The sequence below is a fragment of the Oncorhynchus kisutch genome, linkage group LG28, assembly GCF_002021735.2.
Source record: "Oncorhynchus kisutch isolate 150728-3 linkage group LG28, Okis_V2, whole genome shotgun sequence".
NCBI lineage: Eukaryota > Metazoa > Chordata > Actinopteri > Salmoniformes > Salmonidae > Oncorhynchus > Oncorhynchus kisutch.
The window spans coordinates 21799395-21818051 of NC_034201.2; the positions used below are offsets into that span (position 1 = coordinate 21799395).

An 18657-nucleotide genomic window follows, 5' to 3' on the forward strand; every position below is an offset into this window, starting at 1 on the left:
TAAAATACGGAACGGTTTCGTATTTCACTGAAAGAATAAACGTTTTGTTTTTTCAAAATTAGTTTCCGGATTTGACCATATTAATGACCAAAGGCTCATATTTCTGTGATTACTATATTATAATTAAGTCTATGATTTGATATTTGATAGAGCAGTCTGACTGAGCGGTGGTAGGCAGCAGCAGGCTCATAAGCATTCATTCAAACAGCACTTAACTGCATTTTGCCAGCAGCTCTTAGCAATGCTTAAAGCACAGCGCTGTTTATGACTTCAAGCCTATCAACTCGCGAGATTAGCCTGGCAAAACTAAAGTGCCTATAAGAACATCCAATAGTCAAAGGAATATGAAATAAAAATGATATAGAGAGAAATAGTTAACTGGTCATAATTCCTATAATAACTACAACCTAAAACGTCTTAACTGGGAATATTGTAGAACTGGGAATATTGAACCACCAGCTTTCATATGTCCTCATGTTCTGAGCAAGGAACTTAAACGTTAGCTTTCTGACATGGCACATATTGCACTTTTACTTTCTTCTCCAACACAGTGTTTTTGTATCATTTAAACCAAATTGAACACGTTTCATTATTTATTTGAAACTAAATAGATTTGATCTATTATATTAAGTTCAAATAAAAGTGTTCATTCAGAATTGTTGTAATTGTCATTATTACAAATATACATATCAAAATCGGCCGATTAATCGATATCAGCTTTTTTTGGTCCTCCAATAATTGGTATCGGTATTGAAAATCATAATTGGTCGACCTCTAATCTGAACGTTCCACAACATTGTTCCCTGCTGAATGCAGCTCTAGTATTCTGTGCAGAAGGCAGGCGGGAGCCCTTGTTCTCGAAGTCTGTTTGTTAAAAAGGATCTAACATGAAGGCCCCGGCCGGCCAGTCGGCCATCCTCTGACATGGGGGTCCAAAGGTCACAAGGTCATGACAGCTAGGAATCAGCCAGCTTGGCCAGCCAGTTCTTGACAACACCACCAGTAGATTATTAAGAAAAAACATGGGATTCGTCCAATTCCAAAGCCATGCTGCCCTGACTGAATATAGACAGATCCCCACTCACTATTACTAATAACACCAATTGTTGGAGAGGTTGGAGAGCGTAGGAGTAGGAGAGGAGAAAATGGAAAAAGACCAAACAAACAGCAAGAGGCTGACGAAGGAACAAAAGCTAAGTCCCCATTTTTTTGTGGCCAATTTGCAAAATAAGAATACGGCCCCAGCATAAATGATGGGAAACCTCTAAACCCATACATTTACATAAACAGATCATCACGACACACTCTTTTCTCTGTCAGGATCACAACTGCCCTTCTCTCTCTCTTTTCCTCTAACAGCCTTCTGTCTCTCATTGTCCAACAGAGCCAAGAGAACAAGAGCAATACTCTTTCTGGAGACAGTCACAAACACAAACAAAGAGGTGCGCAGACCAAACCTATAGGCTCAGCTGATGGCTGCAACACATTCATGTCTCCCGTGTGGCAGAGGAGCCACAGATGAGCTCACCTTTAGCAGGCACACATACACACAGGTGTGTGTGGGCCCATTCTAGTAGTGTTTGTTGGCGCTAAGGGGTGAATGTAAGAGGGCATAGGCTTGGAGGGGGTCAGTCCCTCCAGCCACAGGTCTCTATGCTCTGGTAATTAAATCTGCAGTTGGTCGCTCATTAAACACCTAGATTAATGTATTGTGATACACAGGCCTCCAGGGGACTCTTCCTTCCAGGCTAGACAGAGGATCTTTTTCGCCCTCTTTCTATTTCTCTCTGCCCCCCTTCCTCCTCTCCTTCCCATCCATCCACAAGCAGCAGAGCGAATGGGACCAGTGGTGGTAGTCTGGGTACCAGTTTGTTTTATTTTATATTCCACTCATTGTACTCTGTGTCTTTGTCAAACGACACGGAGTACAAGGAGTGGAATGCAACATCTTAACAGAGGCTGGGAACCAGGCAAACATTTTTACAAGCAAAATACCGTAAATCTGATGTAAACGCAGTAATAGCGAGTCAAGGGTTTGATGTCTTTTGTGCTTTGGGTTCCACAAGGTCTCCATTACTAATTAAGGCCCACCGAGCACCCAGGCACCCAAAACCAGAGAGATGCAAGTATGGCCTCATCCCTCCCAGTCCCCGTCCTCATCTGCGCTGCACCACACCAGTCCCACAGCCAGCCAACAGAGATCCATCAGATAACAGGGAGAGGGAGGGGGTCACATTCAGGAGATTACACCTTAAAAATGGATCCCAAAGCACAAAGAGCATCAACTCCCCTGACTCGCTCTTACTGCTTTCACATAGGATTTATAGTATTTTGCCTGTAAAAAAAAAAGACCCCCTTACAAAAAGACCCATTTTACAGCAATCTTGCCTTCATAAGCCGTTTATATCTCCCGTCTGCATGTCGGGATGAGTGGTAGTAGGTGTGTGAAGATGTGGGTCCATTGAGAATACCATCAAATATACACCCCGGTTCGTGGGAAGTGACAAAGAACTCTTATAGGACCAGGGCACAAATAATAATATAATAATAAACATTCATTTAGCTCTTTATTTAACAATCTTACATATAAAACCTTATTTGTTCATCGAAAATTGTGAATAACTCGAGAAGGGTGTGCTTGAAAGGATGCACATAACTCTGCAGTGTTGGGTTGTATTGGAAAGAGTCTCAGTCTTAAATCATTTTCCACACACAATCTGTGCCTGTATTTAGTTGTCATGCTAGTGAGGGCCAAGAATCCACTCTCACATAGGTACGTGGTTGCAAAGTGCATTAGTGTCTTAACAGCACAATTTGCCAAGCGCAGCCCAATCCAGAAATCTGTCAGTGGCTTCTAATTAAATTCATTTTTCACAGAACCGCTTGTTGCAATTTTGAGGAGGCTCTCTTCTTCAGATATCGGTAAGAGGACTGGAGGCAGGGCATGAAAGGGATAAGGAATCCAGTTGTTTGTGTCATTCGTTTCGGGAAAGTGCCTGCGTAATTGCGCACCCAACTCACTCAGGTGCTTCGCTATATCACATTTACATTGTCTGTAAGTTTTTTGCACACAAAAAAAATCATACAATGATGGAAAGACCTGTGTGTTGCATCACAGTGCTAGCTGTGCCACCAGAGACTCTGGGTTAGGGCCCAGGCTTTGTAGCGATAAGACAAGATAATAACTACTAACAATTGGATACCACGAAATTGGGGAGAAAAGGGGGTAAAATTCAAATGAAAATTATACATAACTAAAAAGTAACTTATACTGCCATTGCCAACTATGTAAAATTAGCCTACATAAAGCCAACAAATAAAAACATTGCAGCCTGCAGGTAGAAAATATCCAGATAAAAATAAATATCATAGAAATCACATTGGCTACGCATGGTCTGTCTGCAACGAACTTGAAACAACCTAACTTCTTGCGGAACAACCTAACTTCTTGTGTCCCATTTCGACAACTTCCGGGGAAATTGCAGAGTGCGAAATTCAAATGACTTAAATATGACTATTTAAGTCATACATCAGTTATACGTCAGTTAAAAACTTCTTGTTAATCCAGCCACTGTGTCAGAAAAAAAAGACTTTAGGGTGAAAGCCTTTACAGCGAAAGCATACCATGCGATTATCTGAGGACAGCGCCCAGCACACAAAAGCATTAAAACATTTTCCAACCAGGCAGATGCGCAACAAAAGTCAGAAATAGCGATAAAATAAATCACTTACCTTTGAAGATCTTCATCTGTTGGCACTCCAAAAGGTCCCAGCTACATCACAAATGGTCATTTTGTTCGATAAAGTACTTCTTTATATCCCCAAAAACTCAGTTTACCTGGCACGCTTCTTTCAATAATCCACCAGTTTCCCTCCTTCAAAATGCATACAAAATGAATCCCAAATGTTACCAATAAACTTCTCCAAACAAGTCAAACTATGTTTATAATCAAACCTCAGATACCCTAATACGTAAATAAATTATAAAAATGAAGACAGAGAATCGTTATTGTCATTCCCGAAGATAAACAACAAAGTACGCGCATTCGCCAGTACGCATAACAAACACTACAGCCAAAATGGGAGCCACTTAGAAAAACTACAAATTCTAGCTCATTTTACCAAAAACAAGCCTGAAACTCTTTCTAAGGAGTGTTGACATGTAGTGGAAGCCCTAGGAACTGCAATCTGGGAGGTTTTCCTTTCATATTAAAAATGACAGCCATAGGAATCAATGGTGGGCAGAATCTTTTTTTCTGGATGGTTTGTCCTCGGGTTTTCGCCTGTCATATCAGTTCTGTTATACTCACAGACATGATTTTAATAGTTTTAGAAACTTTAGAGTGTTTTCTATCCAAATCTAATTGTATGCATATCCTAGCTTCTGGGCCTGAGTAACAGGAAGTTTACTTTGGGCACGCTTGTCATCCAGATATCAAAATACTGCCCCCTAGCCCAAAGAGGTTAACTTGGGTAAGGCCAGAAGCTTTGCACTAGCGAACTAGCGAGATTGAATAAAATATTCTGGGCCCTCAGTTTCCCACACCAGTGAGCTTGGGAGAGACACAGCTGTAGGCTATTTGCACAAGGGATAAGAAGCAGTGCTTAACTTGGGCAAGAGCTCACCGGAGCTGAGTACCGACACCTCAAATAATCTACTGCTTGAGCTCCTGTTCCTCTTATAGAATATTAGCTCAAAAGAATTGTGGAGCTCCTGCAACTAAATATAAACAGTACCAGCACCCAAAATGAGTACCGGAACCAATTTCAGTGCAAGTCAAGCAGACACCGGGATGAAACTGAGGAAGTGACAGCTATAGGGGAGGCAATCAAAGACGTGATGGAGTCCAGGTGAGTCCGATGAAGTGCTGGTGCGCGTAACGATGGTGACAGGTGTGCGTAATGATGAGCAGCCTGGCGACCTCGAGCACCAGAAAGGGGAAGTGGAAGCAAGCTTGACAGTACCCCCCCATCTAGGGACACCACCTGGCATCCGACCTGGGCAACCTATGGGTTTAGGTTTTGCGGCCAGAGTCCGCACCTTTGGATGGGGGGGGTTGTACTGTCACGTCCTGACCTTAGTTCCTTTTTTGTCTCTATTTTAGTTTGGTCAGGGCGTGAGTTGGGGTGGGCATTCTGTTTTGTTCTGTGTGTTATATTTCTAGGTGTTTGGTATGGTTCCCAATCAGAGGCAGCTGCCAATCGTTGTCTCTGATTGAGAACCATACTTAGGCAGCCTGTTTTCCCACTATGGGTGGTGGATAGTTATTTTACTGTGTTTTGCACCTGACGGAGCTGTTTCCGTTGTTTCTTTTTGTTCCTTGTTATATTTAGTGTTCAGTTTAATAAAATGACGAACTCGTACCATGCTGCGCTTTGGTCCTCACCTTCTTCCACCAACGGTCGTTACATGGTGAAGTCAAAACTATGAAAGAAGACATATGGAATTATGTAGTAACCAAAAAAGTGAGAAACCAATCCATATATAGTTTAGATTTGAGATTCTTCAAAGTAGCCCCCTTTTGCCTTGAGGACAGCTTTGCACACTCTTGACATTCTCTCAACCAGCTTCACCTGGAATGCTTTTCCAATAGTCTTGAATGAGTTCCCACATATGCTGAGCATTTGTTGGCTGCTTTTCCTTCACTCTGCGGTCCAACTCATTCCAAACCATCTCCATTGGGTTGAGGTCAGGTGATTCTGGAGGCCAGGTTATCTGATGCAGCACTCCATCCATGCTGTGGTAGCCATGCTGGTTAAGGGTGCCTTGAATTCTAAATAAATCACAGACAGTGTCACCAGCAAAGCACCCCCACACCTCCTCTTCCATACTTCACGGTGGGAACTACCCATGCAGAGATCATCCATTCACCTACTTTGCATCTCACAAAGAGACCGTGGTTAGAACCAAAAATCTCAAATTTGGACTCATCAGACCAAAGGACAGATTTCCACCGGTCTAATGTCCATTGCTCGTGTTCCTTGGGCCAAGCAAGTATCTTCGTCTTATTGGTGTACTTAAGTAGTGGTTTCTTTGCAGCAAATTGATCATGAAGGCCTAACTCCTATGAACAGTTGATGTTGAGATGTGTCTGTTATTTGAACTCTGAAGCATTTATTTGGGCTGCAATTTCGGAGGTTCTAATTCATTTTCTGAGACTCTAATAAACGTATCCTCTGCAGCAGCGGTAACTCTGGGTCTTCCTTTCCTGTGGCGGTCCTCATGAGAGCCAGTTTCATCATAGCGCTTGATGGTTTTTGTAACTGCACTTGAAGACACTTTCAAAGTTCTTGACATTTTCACAAACTGACTTTTAACAAGGCACAGCTGTTAATTGAAAGGCATTCATAAAGCTGGTCCAGAGAATGCTAAGAGTGTGCAAAGCTGTTATCAAGGCAAAGGGTGGCTACTTTGAAGAATCTCAAATATAACATATATTTTGATTTGTTTAACACTTTTTTGGTTACTACATGATTCCATGTGTTATTTCATAGTGTTATTCTACAATGTAGAAAATAGTCCAAATAAAGATAACCCCCTTCAATGAGTAGGTGTGTCCAAACCTTTGACTGGTACTATATATACATATATGAGTTTTTATATTTTTATATAAAAACTCAGCAAAAAAAGAAACGTCCTCTCGCTGTCAACTACATTTATTTTCAGCAAACTTAACCTGTGTAAATATTTGTATGAACATAACAACAGATATAAACTGAACAAGTTCCACAGACATGTGACTAACAGAAATGTAATAATGTGTCCCTGAACAAAGGGGGGTGGGGGTCAAAATCCAAAGTAACAGTCAGTATCTGGTGTGGCCACCAGCTGCATTAAGTACTGTACCAGATTTGCCCGTTCTTGCTGTGAGATGTTACCCCACTCTTCCACCAAAGGCACCTGCAAGTTCCCAGACATTTCTGGGGGGGAATGGCCCTATCCCTCACCCTCCGATCCAAAAGGTTTCAGACGTGCTCAATAGGATTGAGATCGGGGCTCTTCGCTGGCCATGGCAGAACACTGACATTTCTTAAGTCCTCGAGCAACTGAAACAATCATTATGTGCTTGATATATTTTAGATTCAGTAGAAAAGTGGCTGACAAAAACAACATTATCTGCATTCAATGTTTTTGTCTTTCCCACAGATCTGAGAGATGGATCTCTTTTCACCAGACGCCTCGTTCAATCTGAATGGTAGCAATCTTCACAGGGGTCAGGGCAAGGAAGAAAAACAAAGACCTGACCTGCAGACAAAAGTTACAACTTTGACTTGCTCTGCCCCTCCAGGGTACTGAAATATGCCATTTGGAGCTTGGCGCTGCCCTGAGAGGTGCACACCAGAGCTGTTCTGAATAGTAAAGAATGGGCAGGCCTGGACATGTCCAAAGACTTTGGCAGAGCCAACAAAAAGTAACAAGAGCAGAGCTATGCCAGCAGATTGTTAGCGCCACACACATCCATACTAAAATAAAACCCTTCAGAGAGAAGCTAAATGAAGCACATCCCCTTCCTCTCAGTCCTGACAAAAATCCAAAACAATGTATTGTCCGTCCATGAAACAGCAGAGGGGGCACAGTATGACAAGTGTACTTTCCTCCTCCTTCTCCAGAGATCTGACCCAACATGCAGTAATGAATGAATGGGTGTGCTACCCAGGAGCACAGTGGAGATGGCTGGGCTAATAAGAGATTCTGCTCTGCAGAACAAACAACTCTTTCGTTTCGCTTTTAACCTCCTCATTGCAAGCTCAGATTAGACAAAGCAAGGGCTTTGTGTAGAGACAGATAAATACAGAGGGGTTGATAGTGTGTATGGTTCCATGATAGCCACAAGAGTAAACATCAGGAGGGAGGGGGTGAAGGGAAGGAGGGAGAGGGGATGGGGATCCCCCCCTCCTCGCCCCCCCCTCCTCTCAGCGCTCCTTGAATGGTGATTAATTGTCAACATTACGGCTGGGCGAAATTGCCTAAAAATCACAGCTCAGCTTTTTTCTAACTTATGACCAATTCACGATATATACAGTGCATTTGGAAAGTATTCAGACCCCTTGACTTGTTCCACATTTTCTAATGTTCTAGCCCCCCTCTCGTTCTCCTTCTCTCTCACTCTCTGGGGAGAAATTGTTGATTAAGGGCTTGTAAGTAAGCATTTCATGGTAAGGTTGTATTCCGCGCATGTGACAAATAAAATGTGTTTTTATTTGATTTGAAAGGATTACTGGCCCACTGATTTACACAGAAATGGCACATGCTCAAAATAGTAATACTTCCACAGCCAAGCAGCTAATCTAATGAGTGTGGAAGGGTAAAATAAGCCGCCGCCATTTCCACTGAAAGAAAATAGCTGATTGTCATGTTTACCACCAACATTGCAATGGGGGGAATCAAAAAAATGACAAACAAAAAAGTGCTTAATATTTCCAGGGATATTCAAATGTGATTTGGAAAAGGATGAGGAAAAGGACAGATGAGGAAAAGGACAAACCCATCAGCCACTAGCATGGAGGGAAAAGAGAAAGCTGTGGCATCCCAGGTTACTGGCGATGTGTCGGCCAGTCTGATCACCACCACCAAAACACACACACGTTGTTGCTAGCTTCTGTGTGTCGCTTCACACCTTCACTGCCAGCAAGTCCATGAGAGGCTCCAATGCATCAGGTTGTGAATCATCACGAATGAGCCAGTCTCAGCCCATCCCAGCAATGTCTACACACACACATACATCACACACACAAGGACACACACAGTGGGACAGGCACTTTGCAGGCTCTGAGAAGAGAAGCGAGTCGGTGTGATCCACAGAGGGAAACACAGGTTCACAACTCCGGCTGGTGAGGTAGGGGTCATGACCTCTGTGTGTTCTCAGGGCTCACAGCACATCCTCTCACCAGACAGATAAACACATAGAGAGGAGAGAGGTAGGGTCTGGCTGCCCTGAGGTCAGTCCAGTGAGGCTCCTCTGTTCTCCTGCATTGTATAGAGTGAGTGAGTGAGTGAGTGAGTGAGTGAGTGAGTGAGTGAGTGAGTGAGTGAGTGAGTGAGTGAGTGAGTGAGTGAGAGAGAGAGAGAAATGTCTATGACTCAGGAGTTCAATCTCCCCGGCAAGAGAGTATGATTAAAGTACGTCTCTGTCCATCCTCCACTGCTGCTGCAGAAAAAAATGGTCAGACCTCCATGATGCAATCCACCATGATGTGCTAGGCTCATTTCTGCATCATTGCTCCTGCATATTCTATTTTTCACAGAAGTCTTGTGAGGAGGAGGGAGCTCCATTTCTATCCTCCTTTTTAAATGGGAAGATGGGATAGGGTTTCTTGTTCAGCCTTGGCACAAGGTGCAAGGCGCTGCTTTATTGTGTGCCAGAGGGCGGAAGGTGCTTAGATGCCGCAATGTGTTGTTAACACAAAACAAAACTGTGATTGCAGTGACCGTTTGCTCCAAACAGTGGGAATTGACATGCAGGTGGAAGGCTGTTCTCTGCCAGGCTGGGTGCTTGTCATTTAGGGGATGAGGGGGGAAACTAAGGGAACTATCTGGTTACACCAACTCTAACACCTTCTAAGCTCTCATTTACAGGAAATGAATATCCCCAGAGCTTCCAGCATCAATCAACCCATGTCCTGAACCATGCAATATTTCACATTATACAACCAGATCACTACTACCATCATCACAAAGCTAGGGCGTGCTCTATGAGGTCTTTTCAAACAGATGTAACAAGCCCTTTTCATTATCTTTTACAATAATCACTCATTTAACCAGCTCTATCAATTAATCAATATTTTATAAAGCCCTTTTTACATCAGCAGATGTCACAAAGTGCTATACAGAAACCCAGCCTAAAACCCCAAACAGCAAGCAATGCAGATGTAGAAGCACGGTGGCTAGGAAAAACTCCCTAGAAAGGCAGGAACCTAGGAAGAAACCTAGAGAGGAACCAGGCTCTGAGGGGTGGCCAGCCCTCTTCTGACTGTGCCAGGTGGAGATTATAAAAGAACATTGCCATTAAGGCCAGATTGTTCTTCAAGACCTTCAAATGTCTATACGTCTATAATCTTTGGTGAATATGTGAAAAGGTGCATCGAAAGACAAATGAATCCCTCATTTATCTCGTGGCCAGCTAAGGCAATCTGAAACTCCTGGTCTGAGAGGGCTCTGGCTTGGACTGTATTCTTCTGTTAATAGGCCAAAGCCATTACACAGGACCATGGCAAGTATTATAGCCAAGCTAGCGTGTGTGTGTGTGTGTGTGTGTGTGTGTGTGTGTGTGTGTGTGTGTGTGTGTGTGTGTGTGTGTGTGTGTGTGTGTGTGTGTGTGTGTGTGTGTGTGTGTGTGTGTGTGTGTGTGTGTGTGTGTGTGTGTGTGTGTGTGCGCCCACTCCCTCTAGCCTCACCTGTAAGTTCGTGATGGATCAGCTTGGCAAAGTTGGGGTCGTCCCCCCACCAGAAGAGCCAGAGCTCCCTACGTCCGGGCCTCTGGCTCCGCCGCCACACACTCAGCACGTCTGCTTTGATGCAGCGGCTGAAGCTGCACAGGATGGGGTCCTCCTCGGTCACCGGGAAGAGGATGGGTGCCGAGGTGGGGCCTTGCCACACGTACCGCTTCCATTTGATCCCCGTCAAGTCCGCCTGAGGGGAAGGAGGGGGAGAGAGAGTCTCAATTTCTGCTACAATCACCAGTACTCAGCACCAAGCTAGTTCTTGTGAGTACTAAAGAGCAAGCATTAATTCTCTTTTATGGAGCATCTGCCTCCTCAGCAGGAACACTTATGACAAGGAGACACAAAGGAAGACAGCCACAGGAAGATAAAAACAGAGAGAGAGGAGAGAGAGAGAGGAGAGAGACAGAGATATAGAGGGAGGAGAGAGAGGGAAAACAGAAAGAGTCAGGAGAAAGAGACAATGATAGGGGCAGGGAGAAGAGAGAGATAGAGGGAGGAGAAAGAGAGATATAGAGGGAGGAGAGACAGAGATATAGAGGGAGGAGAGAGAGGGAGGAGAAAGAGAGAGATAGAGGAAGGAGAAAGAGAGAGATAGAGGGAGGAGAAAGAGAGATATAGAGGGAGGAGAGAGAGGGAGGAAAGAGGGAGAGATAAAGGAAGACAGAGAGGAGGATTGAGACAACAGACAGACAGATGGTGATAGAAAAGGCTGCAATATAAACAGACAGAAACACGGCTGGAGAACGAAGCAGCACACACAAAAAAGCATGTTTGTTTTTGTTCCGACTGAAAGCACCTGAAGCTAAAATGCGCACAATCTCCAGAAAAACAACATGAACAACGTGTTCAAAGCTCGATAAAACTCCCTAATGCATGTAAATGGGTTCTCTGACCAACTTCATCTTTTAATGATGAGTGCTTTGGGGAGTGTGCCCACTGCTCTCTAATAACCAATGCTGTTTGGCTTTTATAGAGAGTGAAAACACAACACAGAGAAACTCATAGGTCATAAATCACAGGCAGCAGCAGCACAGGGTAGCACAGCGTTATGTTAAAGCAGGAACATTACGCTCCACTGCTACTGCAGCCTGCTTAGCCGTGCCGGCTGGCTGCCACTCATCAGACAGCCCTACGTACATACAACCAACCAGCGATCCCTGTGCTCATGTCCTACACTGACGCCATACACTGTCTCTCACACCACTAACACTTACACTGCTGAATACATCATGCCTTCCAGTGTTTTAGGCTTACACTCTGTGCCCATGTCATACACTTACACACTGCAAAAGCCAACACTATCCCCACAACCTATGTTGCCTTGCAGTACTACTCTTGATGGAGCTGGCTCTCCTATCTATCCTTGCAGCACGGCAGACAGTTTACCAGATTATTTAAAACTGGACCTACTGATTTTTTAGGCAGGTTATTTTGCGCTGCTAGGCAATATGTTCAAGTCGACCAACTGTCACTTTGTTAGAAGTAGACGATTTATAAAAATTTGAGGGTAAAATGAAATGATTTTAAAAGCGATGACCGATGAATAAAGGCTGGTTGTGTTATAGCTAGTCTTTAGCCTAGTCACGGATAAGCTGGGAGATGTGTTGTCAGCTGGAGTCAGGTTTTAGTTATCCATTCTAACATGACAGCAAGGAAGGCCATACACTGGCCAGAGAACACTACTGAAATCCTAATGCTAAAATTATCTCAGCAAAAAAATTGCTAGTCTCATATACCAAATATGATGAGCAACTTTAACTACACTGAACAGGAGTATTTCTGTCTGTAATAAAGCCCTTTTGTGGGGAAAAACACATGCTGATTGGCTGGGCTTGGCTCCCCAGTGGGTGGGCCTGGCTGCCAAGTGGAAGGGCCTATGGCTGTACCCCTGCCCAGTCATGTGAAATCAATAAATCAGGGCCTAATGAATTTATTTCAGTTGACTGATTTCCTTATTGTAACGGATCTCGTCTTCCTCTTCTGAGGAGGAGTAGCGAGAAGGATCGGAGGACCAATGCGCAGCGTGGTAAGTGTCCATAATGTTTCATCAAAACACAGCAGAACACTGGAACAAAACAATAAACGTGAATAAACGAAACAGTCCCGTGTGGCAACAAACACTGACATGGAAGACAAACACACACAACTCAAAAGGGAAACCAGGCTACCTAAGTATGATTCTCAATCAGGGACAACGATTGACAGCTGCCTCTGATTGAGAACCATACTAGGCCGAACACGGAAATCCCAAATTATAGAAAAAGGAACATAGACAACCCACCCAACTCACGCCCTGACCATACTAAAACAAAGACATAACAAAGGAACTAAGGTCAGAATGTGACACTTATATGAACTGTAACTCAGTCAAATCTTTGAAATTGCTGCATGGTGCATTTATATTTGTGTTCAGTATACAGAAATTGAGAGATACCAATTATTGAAAGCTCATAGGCTAAGAGTTTGTGGCACAATCTCAACAACAACAAAAAAAATCACAAGATGACTACAAATATATTCCACACATGGCCAAAACAAAAAATGACCTTCCTCAACATTCCTCTAACCCACGTGCCCCTAGATTTGCTTTTCAATACCAAGATTTATTATGATGGGCAGACACACCAACTCCCAGTCTCTTACATAACTGCCATGTTATCACGTATTATCAATTCATCAAGCAACATCATAGGAAATATCTCCCGTCAGGAATCTTGCTCAAGGGCATTCAAACGCTGTTCCAGACAAGACCCTATTCACACGCCAATGTTCAATTATCATATAGGCCTATAGCCTATTCCTTCCACAGTATAGTACTACTGCTGCAGTTTATGTTTCACTAACTCCCTCCATCAAGTCCTCTCTCTGGCAGACACAGTGGTGTGAGGAACTACCTGACACCTGCATCTTGCAGAGAAACATCTGTGCTGCACAGAAAGAAAGGGGATGGGAAAAAAACTGAAGTGTGAAACCAGATCGTCCGCACTTATAGAAACGGACTGTTTCTGAAACGGGCCATGCTTGGACAGTTTGCCTGCATACATCTCACTTATTCTTCTACAGAAATGTATTTTCATCGCACAATCCAGTCTTCTGATGACAGCTCTGATATTTTGTCAATGTGAGGCTATTGGCTTGGTTGTTTTCCCTGTCAAAGATCAAGTTGAAGCTTTCGATACATAAACTAGGCTATTCTCTGCAAACACTAAGTGGCAATCTTGAAGAGGTAGATTGCACCGTCAAGGGTCTGTGTGCCTTCTGCGGTCAATCAATCAATCCATCTTTTCAGTACATCTGAGTTCCAGTCTGTATGCAGGATGAATGAGTGAGTGTCAGGGAAAACTGTGTGTTTCCTTCAAAATGACTAATGGCACGGCTAGCTGATTGTTAGTATTATGCTCAGGTATGTGGGGAACTGTATATGCAAAGTGTACCCCACCAAAAGGGCAAGAACCAGGGTGAAGTTAGGTTTCCCTTTTCAGATGGCAAGCCAAACCCCCATAGCGGCGATAGGGGAATCTGAGGGCAAAGCCATTTGACAGACTCAGGAAGTTGACGTTAAATCGGCCTGGGATTTGAGGGTTACGACCCCTCCTTTCATCAGCTGCTCAGCTCTGCTTACCTTCCCTCTCACAGCTCAGAGCTCCAGGTCCCATTGTGGAGTACACTTAGTGCCAACAGCTGCCTATCCTTCCCTTGCTTTGGGGCGGCAGGTAGCCTGGCGGGTAGGTTGCAACCGAAAGTTTGCTGGATCGAATCTCTGAGTTGACAAGGTAAAAATCTGTTGTTCTGCCCCTGAGCAAGGCAGTTAACCCACTGTTCCCTGGGTGCCGATGACGTGGATGTGGATTAAGGCAGCCCCCCACACCTCTCTGATTCAGAGGTTAAATGCAGAAGACACATTTCAGTTGAAAGCATTCAACTGACTAGGCATGTACAACTGACTAGGCATGTACAACTGACTAGGTATGTACAACTGACTAGGCATTTACAACTGACTAGGCATGTACAACTGACTAGGCATGTACAACTGACTAGGCATGTACAACTGACTAGGTATGTACAACTGACTAGGCATGTACAACTGACTAGGTATGTACAACTGACTAGGTATGTACAACTGGCTAGGCACGTACAACTGACTAGGTACGTACAACTGACTAGGTATGTACAACTGACTAGGCATGTACAACTGACTAGGCATGTACAACTGACTAGATATGTACAACTGACTAGGTACGTACAACTGACTAGGTATGTACAACTGACTAGGCATGTACAACTGACTAGGCATGTACAACTGACTAGATATGTACAACTGACTAGGTACGTACAACTGACTAGGTATCCCCCTTTCCTTTAACTTTCACTTCCTGACATTCTCCCTCCCAGAGACAGGCAACAGGTGAAGTTGCTCAAATCAATCCTGAGCAGACGGATAGACACCCCACCACCACTACAAGAAACTCTCCGTCAAGGCCTCACCCTCCTGTGGCAACCCATGAAACTAGTTAACAAGTGTCTGTTTGCATCTTAGAGAACTGGAGAGAAATGCAAATCCACTTGGTCTACTCTCTTGTCTCGCCCAGCCTTTCCTTGTCTCGCCCAGTCTACTCTCTTGTCTCGCCCAGCCTTTCTGCACAGCATGTGTCGCTGCTGTGGTTTTTGTTCTAATCCTGCCCAGCCTTTCCTTCTGCACAGCATGTGTCGCTGCTGTGGTTTTTGTTCTAATCCTGCCCAGCCTTTCCTTCTGCACAGCATGTGTCGCTGCTGTGGTTTTTGTTCTAATCCTGCCCAGCCTTTCCTTCTGCACAGCATGTGTCGCTGCTGTGGTTTTTGTTCTAATCCTGCCCAGCCCGGAAGGAGTTTGATACCCGCTATAATGACTTTCTTCTACACAAGGTTGAGAACTTAAGACTGCCAGGAGACACTAGTTGTGAGGGCAGTTGTGATGTGACTTTTTTTTTTAAAGCAAATGAACTCATCTTCAAACTTTACCAAAATCCGCTTAACTTCAAATACAAACAGGAATTGTATATAAAACATTGTTATAAGACTCCTGGGAACTGTTTAAAGTTATGGTAAAAGTGCCACTGTTCACTGCTTTCTTTTAGCTTAAAACCACTAAGTCTGGTTAGTGTACAAGTCATACAGGACTGTGAACAGAAGCACTGGTATCATGCTTAGTCTCAGTATGCAGTAAAATGTCTCCCTGCTATTGCAATACAGCAGCCAGTCATTCACTACTAGCCTCGTAGCTTCTCCTGTTCATTCAGCTCTACTGTCAAATGCTTTGGAAAAGGACAGTTCATGTCTATCAATGTCCAAAGTGTATCATTATTTATTAATTTAACCTTCATGGGGAATTGTTAGCATATGTCATGCAGTGCATATTGTACAAAAAAAAATGCAATGCATTGATACAAACCTATAGATAGTGCACTACTGAGAAGCCTCTAGAGTAGTAGTAGTGTCAGGGACAAGAGTGGACATGTGAGCTTTTTCCTTCAGTAATAGTAGGCTATAACCTAAATCTATTAGGTACTGTTGGTTGTATGCGTTTATGATAGCTATATAATTCAATTGTTTTACGACTGACTGGCAACGGGATCAATCAGCACTATGAGAACTACAACAGCAAAATAAATACACACAACAACTCTAGCAATACTGTGAAATGCATTAATCTGTCATGAACAATGTATTCAACTTGACAACTTGCCAGACAGGAAGTGAGTCCTAAAGTCTATCATGCACTAACAATAGCCAAGAATACATTCTTGTTTATTAATATTTCAGCCCGTGCCTCCGTTAAGTATGCGCGAGCCAAGAGTGTAAACAACAAATGATTGGCAAGCAAACCTGACAACTTCAAAGGGAAAGTACTGTATATGTAAACCAGCGAATAGGACACGCTGTTTCAGTAACGAAGCTCTTCATTGGCTACTTTAAAGAAAACAATGTAGCAAGCAATGTATCTGAACAACTACACCAGCCCACTGACAAGAACAACATGATTCATTCATTGAACCTGGGAGTTGAAATTAGAGGCCAATGTTCACAAGCCTTTACTTTGCATTCCACGACTGAATGTAAATGTATTTGTCATTTAGTTAACTTGCTATTTGTGCAAATGAACGACATTGCAAGCTAGTTAGCAGGCTAGCAAACTGATTGGGTTTACTTTTAGGTCACGTAAACATGCTGCACAATGCATTCGATAAAAAGCATAACGTTACTTCAACCAAGCAAACAACTAGAAGAGGCAAAACATGCATCATGCATGGTATTCAGTGTTGCTAGTTATATCTAGCTGGCTAAGATGTTTATCAACACACATTACATTAGTTGCACAGTTATTTCCTAAAACTCTCAGGGCTGGAATGTATTTAATATGATCAAACTGAACATTTATGATGGCAAACACATGCATGCAGCTGTAAGTGATAGATAACCTTATTATTTCTTAATCTTGCACAACTTCTCAGTATGCAAATAACCATTGCATTGGTGAATGATGTTTGAATTGCAGTGCTCGAAGGGCCCTACGACTGTTTTCTCACTGCTGTGGCTACCGTTTTTGCTCTCTTCAGCTAGTTAAAAATGGCTGCTTTTCCTTTAGTTTTAAATCTTACCAGACAAAATAGATTGGAATGGCAATCCTCCAAGCTGGCCCCGTTTGGTACAAAACAAGAACTCATCCTTTCACAGCGAGATCGAACATTTCATCATTTCAGTTCCGGGGAAAATAAATACCGATTTCCACTAGTATTTTTGCAAGATGTATAAGCTAATCAACGAATTTTTTTTTTACCAATCGGCTGGAGTATGTAATTCAACAACCCTTCGAAAGCTATTATCCGCCCAAAAATAAAAGCAGTTCAAATATCGTCTTCGCAACCTCTCTGTCGACCTCTCAAATACACATGAAGTAAACAAATTAAAGGGAGCGAAAAATGCTTTAAAACAAAACGAAAAGGAGAGTAAATAAGCAACTCTCCCCCTCCCCCTTAGCTTAAAACGGTCTTTGCTAAAAACGTCCCTCTACTCCTCCATCACCATCAAAATCGATGTAAAAACGAATAACATCCTTAAAAAACAATCGAAAATTGGCATATGCCTATATTTTTGCGGTAATTTTAACCATTATTTCGGTCTCTGTTCCTGCTGGTTTCCATTTGAATTCATGGATTCCTTTCTTTAATGGCGGCCACAGGGAGAACTCTGCCTCCCAAAGCCTATTGGCTCATTGTGGTCATGAGGGCTGTAATAACACAGTAACTGATGGGTATTGCCGCTAGGCGAGAGCAAGAGGCGCTACTGAGCAACCAGATTCTGTTACTAATGATCAAACCTAACTTGCCGACTTTCACAGTGCACCACCTAGTGCATACACAAAGAAATGTATCCATTCCTTACATCAATATTTACATCATTCAACTGTGTGTGCCCTGCCCTGCCTGCCCTTGCAATCCAATCAAAGCCCTAATTCGAGTACAACACGTGCACCTTGAATGTGTCAATGTAGGTGGGGGATACAATGTTACACTATTGTAACACCATTGTGAAGCTGTATTAACACTGTAACAGTTGAAGCAGATGAATAGATTTCAAGAGTTGCCCCAGGCCACACATGCCATGAAAGAACTAAACGTGACATGATCAAATTATTGTTGCACCTCTGGGTGAAGAAATGACTTTATTTTGTTTTTTTGCTGCCAATCCTTCAAGATGATTGAATACATTTGGTTATGATGAAGTATTCTGTCAATTTCAATTTACTGATGCAACCCAATAGTGAAATACACTTCTTCTTTTTTTTCAAATACTTTTTTTTTCTTACAATAGATACTGAGCTCTACTCCTTCATTTGTATAAAAATTTCAATTAGGCTAATCCTTTTAGATGATTGGTTGTAATGAATGCACAGAATTCTAAGGAGCCACATTGAAGCAAAGCATTCAGCGCAATTTGCCATTTTAACTTATCTAATAATCTATATAAAAACTGCTATGCCGCTCCAGCTGATAATGGCATCTCTTTGTCACACTGCCTGTGAGATTCTCAGTCAAAGTCATAGCCCATCCAGTGCATGGCCATGTGTTCATGCTTGCTGCTGTGATACTGTGCAGGCCAGTCTCCAAGGCCAGATAGTAGATCATGTGTTTCTCTCCCTTCATCAGTGATTCTGATCTAATCCTGACAGGTCCAACA

General features: G+C 43.1%; 1 pseudogene; it reads right to left on the reverse strand.

The window, feature by feature from the left end:
* The window catches only part of LOC109873444 (mediator of RNA polymerase II transcription subunit 13-like), a 138071-nt pseudogene extending 120395 nt beyond the window's left edge, over window positions 1–17676 (reverse strand).
* Between the last annotated feature and the right edge of the window lie 981 nt (window positions 17677–18657).